Below are 8546 nucleotides of genomic sequence, written 5' to 3'. Positions count from 1 at the left end.
GAAGTAAGGCATCCCATTAACCATTCTACAATCTGCAAGTTTGTTCCCAGCTGAATCAGTAGCAATCTAAGAAAGAGCCAATTCATTTGTTTTACGCCTTTGCAAGATCTCGCATCATTGCTACAGCAAGAAGCTTGTGAGTTTTAATTGTATGTATTCTTTCATATATTGTTCTCACAGCAGCATAGAGTTGCCTATTATAAAGGAGCATAAATTCTTCTTCAGAAATTCAACTGTCCATCAATTGGGTATACGATTTTTAGTTTTTTGGAATTTAAAACTGCTTTTATCTCCTCTTTGGACACCTTTGCCTCCAAGTCTATGTTCATTTCATCACTGAAAATGCTGTTAAAATTTGGGTACCAGAGGACAAGTAGTTCCCTAAGGCTTTGATCTTTGGCCTAGGGAAAAGTGTCCAAATTTATTTTTTATTTTTCTCCTAAAGTGACTTTATAGGTGGTAAAGTCAATTTAATTTAAAAGTGACTTTATAAGTGGTAAAGTTACATTCTAATTTAAAAGTGAATTTATAAGTGGTAAAGTTACATTCTAATTTAAAAGTGACTTTATAAGTGGTAAAGTTACATTCTAATTTAAAGGTGACTTTATTAAAGTGAATGAAGAATTAGAAAGTGAAAAAGTGACTATGGAAATAAAAGGCTAAGCGGGTGAGTTAGAAAAATAGAAAGTGAGAATTAAGTGCACATTTATTCTCATTCCTAGATCTAAATGAATCTCAGCCATTAGATCTTAGGGTAACCCAAAAGGATATTTAGAGAATAAAAGGAGAAGAGAAGAGGAAAAGATCATTCATTCTTTCATGAGAATTTGAGAGAAAGAGAAAAGAGAGCAAGGGGAAAATTTCTGAGCAGTGAGGAAGTGAAGGAGAGCAGCAAGAAGACATTTCAACGAATCGAGACAGCAGCATTTATTGGCACGCACCCCAAGGAAAAACCGTACAGCAGGAGAAAGGCACAGAAATCGAGGAAGAGGGCTAGCAAGTTCTGGGCACATTTTTTGAGGCCGTACAACATTTAATGTTGTTTTATTGCTGTAAAAATTTCTGTTTTGACTGTTTGTTGATTGGCACGATTTTCGAGGCAAAGTTCAAGCACGGAAATCGAGATAAGTTGTAATTTGTGGTTGCTGGAATTTTTACTGTGTATTTCAATTTCTCTGTAAAAGCGTTTTCAGAAATAAAGAAGAGCTCTCAAACTGGTTTTCCCCAAGAGTTGTAGGGGGTTTTCCAAGGTCACATTGACCAAAAATCATTGTGTTAGTTTCTGTGTGTGTGTTAAAATTGGCAACTAGGGCCAAACTCCATGTGGGTCGGTTTATTTATGGCAGCTGATATTTTTATTGGATCCCTCTCGTCGAGAGGTGTAGGATTGATCCAAAGATCATCCGATTCCGATAAGTATTTATGGAGATATGAATTTATTTTGTTTATGTAATTATTATCAAGCCGACCAGCTCTTATGTAGGCTCTAGAAGCCCAAAAGTCGTGTCTATTCATCATCTACACATTAGTATAAATATAAGAGGATTTGATGTCATTGAGACACACTCATCTCTTGTGATCTCTCTCTCCACTCGTCTGGGTTTTTGGTGGAAGGAGAGGTCTAATAGCGTAAACCTATATGCTGTCCTAGAGGAGACATATAGCCACAGAGAAAGAAGACATCTAGCCACAGTCAAGGAGGCTTTTATATGCAGTCAAGAGTAGGCATTTCTACGCAGCAAGGATAGGCTTTCTATACGCTGTCTAAGGGAGCTTCAACGCTGTCAAAGGAAGCCCTAAAAGTGCCCCAGCCGCAGGTCTAGAAGAGACCTTAATCCACTGTTAGAGGAAGCCCTAAAAGAGCCCTAGCTGCAGACAAGAGGAAGGCTTCTATACACAGTAATCCGCAGTCAAGGGGAGGCTACTTCGCTGTATGAAGGAGGCCCAACTGAAATCTAAATGAAGGCCCTAATCCGCAGTTAGGAAAGATCCTAATCCGCTGTCCTAAAGGCACTTATACGCTGTCCAGAAGAAGCCTTTATATGCTGTAAATGAAGGCCCTTATACACTGCCTGAAGTAGCCCTTAACCGCAGTCCTAAAGGAGCACTCATCCACTGTTAATGAAGTCCTTATTCACAGCTACGTAAAGACTCTCATTCACAGCAAAGGCAGCCCTATAACGCAGCAACGAGGTGTCTTATCACAGCATTACATGTTTGGTGTAGGTAACTGTGTGATAAGGAAGTTGGTATGGGCATGCCATCAGAATTGTTTGCTAAGGTGAGTACATTGAAGGAATGCGTTGAAGTCTGCTCCATAGATCAGCATTCATACACAGTTAAGATGATTGCATGTGTTGCTGCGTTGATGATGTTTTGAAGACATATTCTTTAGTGTTGCTATGTGCTAGGCCACAGGCCATAGCACCATAGCAAGGGTTACCTTGGGGCTGCTGTCTTAGGACTGTTTGGAGATTTTTCAGATCAACCATTCATCACAGTCAAGGGAGTTTGGGGCTGCAACCAGAATTGCTGGAGCTGCTAGCAATTTGAGGAATGCTGCATTAGGATATGCTTCAACACTCTTGATGTATGGGCAGCAGTGATCATGAGCAACATGAATATGCAGGATGCATAATGATGATGCTACACTGTAAGGTGCAGCAGATAAATGAAATGGATAGGTGAAGTCGTCACCTAGGAGATTCAGTTGAAGCAGAATGTTTTCAACTGATCTCATCATAATAGGAAATGATCTATGCTCAGATCTGGATAAGTCAAAGTGTTGACTTCTGTTGTAAATGTATTCTCTCTCTCTCTTTCTCTGCTGAACCTTGAAGATAAAAGAAGATTTGATCAAAGGGTTTCCCCACACATTGTGGAGTTTGTCCCTGGCTTGCGCCACATCTTGTGTCCTCTTGTCTTGGCTTGTCTTCTGCATATTATATTTATGTTCTATCTGCAGTTTATCGTAATGTTGATGTGATTGCTAACTGTGAAAATTTAAATAAATTGCTCTAGCATAGAACATACCAGAAATTAACATGGTATCAGAGCTGAGGTGAAGACAATGCCCAAGCGAGAGTGGAGAAGCATGAAGGTACATGTCTGAAATGTACCAAAGGAAAATATTATAAGGGGACCATTCCCCTCATGCAGCAAGTTCACAGGTTTGGAACAACCCGAGGAGTTTGAGACTCATGTATACAGGTGGAAGAAAGCCCTCTATGGCTTGAAGAAAAACACCTCGGGCGTAGTATGAGAGGATTGATATCTGTCAAATGCAGCTAAGATTCACTAGGAGTGAAACCGATCCAAACCATTACTTGAAGGTTGTGGATGATAAACCTCTCGTACTGGCACCTATGTCTGACAGGTGCAGTCCCTCTCATTTATAGGAGACAGAGGGAGTTGGATTCTGAATATGGAAAGATAAGCTGCAAGCCTGTGACTACCTCAAGGATCTTAACTTTAAGAAGTTATATGGTAGTGATGTCGGACCTTATTTGGGAAATGCCTCTGAGTTTCATAAACTCATTCGCATTGATGTTCTTGGAGAACCTCCGTCCGGACATCTGTGTTGCAGTTAGCATGGTGAGCTCATATTTGGTTGAGTCTCACTGGATTGGTGCAAAGAATCTTCTGAGATATCTTCAGGGCACAATCTCTCATGAATTGAGATACACTGTCGGAAATATGAAACCACATGATTATTCGAATGATGAGTGGGCAGGCAGTATGGAGGATCACTAGAGCACTTCTCAGTGTTGTTTCTCTTTGGAATCTGCCTCTATACCCTGGATGAGCAGGAAGCAGAAGTCGGTGACTCTGAGCACCACCAAGGCAGAATACATTGCTGATAGTATGGCCTTATGTGAGGTAGTCTGGTTGCTGAAGCTCTTCAGTGAGCTGTTTGTACACATGATGAATACCACTGTGATTCTCTGTGACAACCAGAGGTGGGATTCAATTATTGAGGAATTCTGTATTCGACAATTGCTCCAGCGGACAGACATCAGATACTGCCTTATCTGGGATATGGAAAGTCGATGAGCAAGGAGGCTCCATCGCTCTGAGATGATATACAGGTCGCTAAAGCCCCGGGGGAAAGATCAAATTTGTGATTTTTTCCGAATGACTTGGAGTCATCAAGAGACCTTTGTAAAAGGGTCCTGCATGTTGCATACATTGAGCTCTGGGAGCTCTGTGGGGCTTACAGAATCTACTGGAGCAACATATGACCACAAGGTGACTCACCCTCCCCTAGTGGTGCGCACTGGAACAAGATGATTCGCTCTCTTGTGGGACAAGATGATTCGCTCTCTTGTAGCAGGATGATTAGTTCAGTGAGGCCTGGATTGAGTTTCTCCTGGCGATTGTAGCAGGATTGATGTGTTCTCCTGTGAGGCCTGGATTGATGTTTCCCATGGCGATTGTAGCAGGATTGATGTGTTCTCCTGTGAGGCCTGGATTGATGTGTTCTCCATGGCGATTGTAGCAGGATTGATGTGTTCTCCAGTGAGGCCTGGATTGATGTGTTCTCCATGGCGATTGTAGCAGGATTGATGTGTTCTCCTGTGAGGCCTGGATTGATGTGTTCTCCATGGCGATTGTAGCAGGATTGATGTGTTCTCCATGGTGATTGTAGCAGGATTGATGTGTTCTCCTGTGAGGACAGGATTGATTATGTTCTCCTGTCGAGGCTTCCTACCCATGCAGTCTGGGACTCATGGGAAGTACCTCTCATCTGATCAATGAGCAGGGAAATGAAGTTAGGGACCATAGTAATACCGATGGACGCATCGTTGTATCTACCGTACTCCCTACGCTAGGATGTCCTCCATTGATCTGGGATCAATGATACTGGTCTGGGACCACTGGTAGGAGTTGTACATGCTATAACGCTGACTTCGGGTCGGCTGAGACTGGTCTGGGACCAGTGGTACATACTCCGAGACTGACTTCGTGTCAGTGCAGTACTGGTCTGGGACCAGTGAGAGTGGTACATACTATGACGCTGACTTCGGGTCGGTTGAGACTGGTCTGGGACCAGTGGTACACTCTCTGAGACTGCGATACTGGTCTGGGACCAGTGAGAGTGGTACATACTATGACGCTGACTTCGGGTCGGTTGAGACTGGTCTGGGACCAGTGGTACACTCTCTGAGACTGCGATACTGGTCTGGGACCAGTGGTAGGAGTGGTACTTACTATGAAGCTGACTTCGGGTCAGTTGAGACTGGTCTAGGACTAGTGGTATGCACTCTGAGACTGACTTCAGGTCAGTGGAGAATGATATGACTCATTCTCGATCAATTCTTCTTCTTCATAGTTCAGCGGAGATGAGCAGAGCAGAGCAGAGCCAACAGAGCAGAGCTAGCAGAGCCAGCAGAGCAGAGCTAGCAGAGCCAGCAGAGCTGAGCAGAGCTAGCAGAGCCAGCAGAGCTGAGCTGAGCAGAGCAGAGCTAGCAGAGCCAGCAGAGCTGAGCAGAGCTAGCAGAGCAGCAGAGCAGAGCTAAGCAGAGCAGAGCAAAGCAAAGCCAGCAGAGCTGAGTAGAGTAGAGCAGAGCCAGCAGAGCTGAGCAAAGATGGGCAGAGCAGTGCAGGGCACTGATGGCAGAGATAGTACAGTCGGACTTATGGATCAATGGATGGAGTTCTCCCTAGTTGAGAGGGAGTGTTAAAATTGGCAACTAGGGCCAAACTCCATGTGGGTCGGCTTATTTATGGCAGCTGATATTTTTATTGGATCCCTCTCGTCGAGAGGTGTAGGATTGATCCAAAGATCATCCGATTCCGATAAGTATTTATGGAGATATGAATTTATTTTGTTTATGTAATTATTATCAAGCCGACCAGCTCTTATGTAGGCTCTAGAAGCCCAAAAGTCGTGTCTATTCATCATCTACACATTAGTATAAATATAAGAGGATTTGATGTCATTGAGACACACTCATCTCTTGTGATCTCTCTCTCCACTCGTCTGGGTTTTTGGTGGAAGGAGAGGTCTAATAGCGTAAACCTATATGCTGTCCTAGAGGAGACATATAGCCACAGAGAAAGAAGACATCTAGCCACAGTCAAGGAGGCTTTTATATGCAGTCAAGAGTAGGCATTTCTACGCAGCAAGGATAGGCTTTCTATACGCTGTCTAAGGGAGCTTCAACGCTGTCAAAGGAAGCCCTAAAAGTGCCCCAGCCGCAGGTCTAGAAGAGACCTTAATCCACTGTTAGAGGAAGCCCTAAAAGAGCCCTAGCTGCAGACAAGAGGAAGGCTTCTATACACAGTAATCCGCAGTCAAGGGGAGGCTACTTCGCTGTATGAAGGAGGCCCAACTGAAATCTAAATGAAGGCCCTAATCCGCAGTTAGGAAAGATCCTAATCCGCTGTCCTAAAGGCACTTATACGCTGTCCAGAAGAAGCCTTTATATGCTGTAAATGAAGGCCCTTATACACTGCCTGAAGTAGCCCTTAACCGCAGTCCTAAAGGAGCACTCATCCACTGTTAATGAAGTCCTTATTCACAGCTACGTAAAGACTCTCATTCACAGCAAAGGCAGCCCTATAACGCAGCAACGAGGTGTCTTATCACAACATTACATGTTTGCTGTAGGTAACTGTGTGATAAGGAAGTTGGTATGGGCATGCCATCAGAATTGTTTGCTAAGGTGAATACATTGAAGGAATGCGTTGAAGTCTGCTCCATAGATCAGCATTCATACACAGTTAAGATGATTGCATGTGTTGTTGCATTGATGATGTTTTGAAGACATATTCTTTAGTGTTGCTATGTGCTAGGCCACAGGCCATAGCACCATAGCAAGGGTTACCTTGGGGCTGCTGTCTTAGGACTGTTTGGAGATTTTTCAGATCAACCATTCATCACAGTCAAGGGAGTTTGGGGCTGCAACCAGAATTGCTGGAGCTGCTAGCAATTTGAGGAATGCTGCATTAGGATATGCTTCAACACTCTTGATGTATGGGCAGCAGTGATCATGAGCAACATGAATATTTAGGATGCATAATGATGATGCTACACTGTAAGGTGCAGCAGATAAACGAAATGGATAGGTGAAGTCGTCACCTAGGAGATTCAGTTGAAGCAGAATGTCTTCAACTGATCTCATCATAATAGGAAATGATCTATGCTCAGATCTGGATAAGTCAAAGTGTTGACTTCTGTTGTAAATGTATTCTCTCTCTCTCTTTCTCTGCTGAACCTTGAAGATAAAAGAAGATTTGATCAAAGGGTTTCCCCACACATTGTGGGGTTTGTCCCTGGCTTGCGCCACATCTTGTGTCCTCTTGTCTTGGCTTGTCTTCTGCATATTATATTTATGTTCTATCTGCAGTTTATCGTAATGCTGATGTGATTGCTAACTGTGAAAATTTAAATAAATTGTTCTAGCATAGAACATACCAGAAATTAACAGTGTGGCTGTCATAATTTTGTTGTGTTTTATTTCTGCAATTTCAGCAGTTGTAAAATCTCTAAATTTGTGTTTTCAAAAAAAATATTATCATTTCCGGATTTTAGAATTTTTATCTTGCTTGGATTTAAAACTAAATGCATGGAGTGATAAGGAAAACTGATAACCAGAGTGGGGGTTGAAATTTCTTCATGGTATCGGAGCTTGGTTGGCTAAAAAGTGCAGTTTGGGACAGCAAAGTGAAAATTACAGCACGTTGATTTTTACACAGAAAACAAAAACCTTTATCACAGATTTGAAAATTTTAGTTTGATAGGACAGTGAAGCATGTCATTGGGTTTGAGAGTTGAAGATAGGTTGGATGGGCAGAACAACTGCAGTGCATGGAAGGAGAGAATCCAGAGCATCTTTGAAGAAGCAAAAGTCTGGGGCATTATGGTAAATACCACACGGAACCCAATAGCAGTACCTGCTGACCCTGTATAATTGGCAGAGTTTAACAAAAAGAATGCTAAGACAAAAAGATTGATTCTGGAAGGAATCAAAGACCATGTCATTCCTCATGTGAGAGGAAAGACTTATGCACATGAAATGTGGACAGCCTTGACCAGTCTTTACCAAAGCTCAAACGAAAACAGAAAAATGGTCCTAAAGGAGAAACTGAAGGCCATTAAAATGGCTAAGACTGACAATGCTACAGCATACCTCACAAAGATCACTTCAGTGAGAGATGATTTGGCAGTCGTAGGTGAGATCATTGCACCCACTGGGTTGGTGAGAATTGCTTTGAATGGTCTTCCCAAGACTTGGGAGGATTTTGTGGATGGCATTGTTGCACGGGAAAACCTTCCTGATTGGGAGAGGTTGTGGGATGATTGCATTCAAAATGATATAAGAAAGAACCATCTTGGGGCAGCCAAACAAGTGGAGGAGGATGACAATGTGGCATTGTTAGCAAGAGGCAAGAAGGGCAGAGCAAAGAAGCAAGTTTCCAACAGTGGAGGCAAAAGCGAAGGTAAAGGCAAGCAGCAGAACAAGGAGAAGGACTATTCCAAAGTCAAATGTTGGAATTGTCAAAAGTTGGGACATTATGCTGTTGTGTGTCCGGAGAAGAAG

The sequence above is a fragment of the Pinus tabuliformis genome, chromosome X (assembly GCF_031772625.1).
Source record: "Pinus tabuliformis cultivar Carrire ecotype Pingquan chromosome X, CPIR1, whole genome shotgun sequence".
In the NCBI taxonomy this organism is placed as follows: domain Eukaryota; kingdom Viridiplantae; phylum Streptophyta; class Pinopsida; order Pinales; family Pinaceae; genus Pinus; species Pinus tabuliformis.
Note: the sequence above shows the minus strand (reverse complement) of the source record.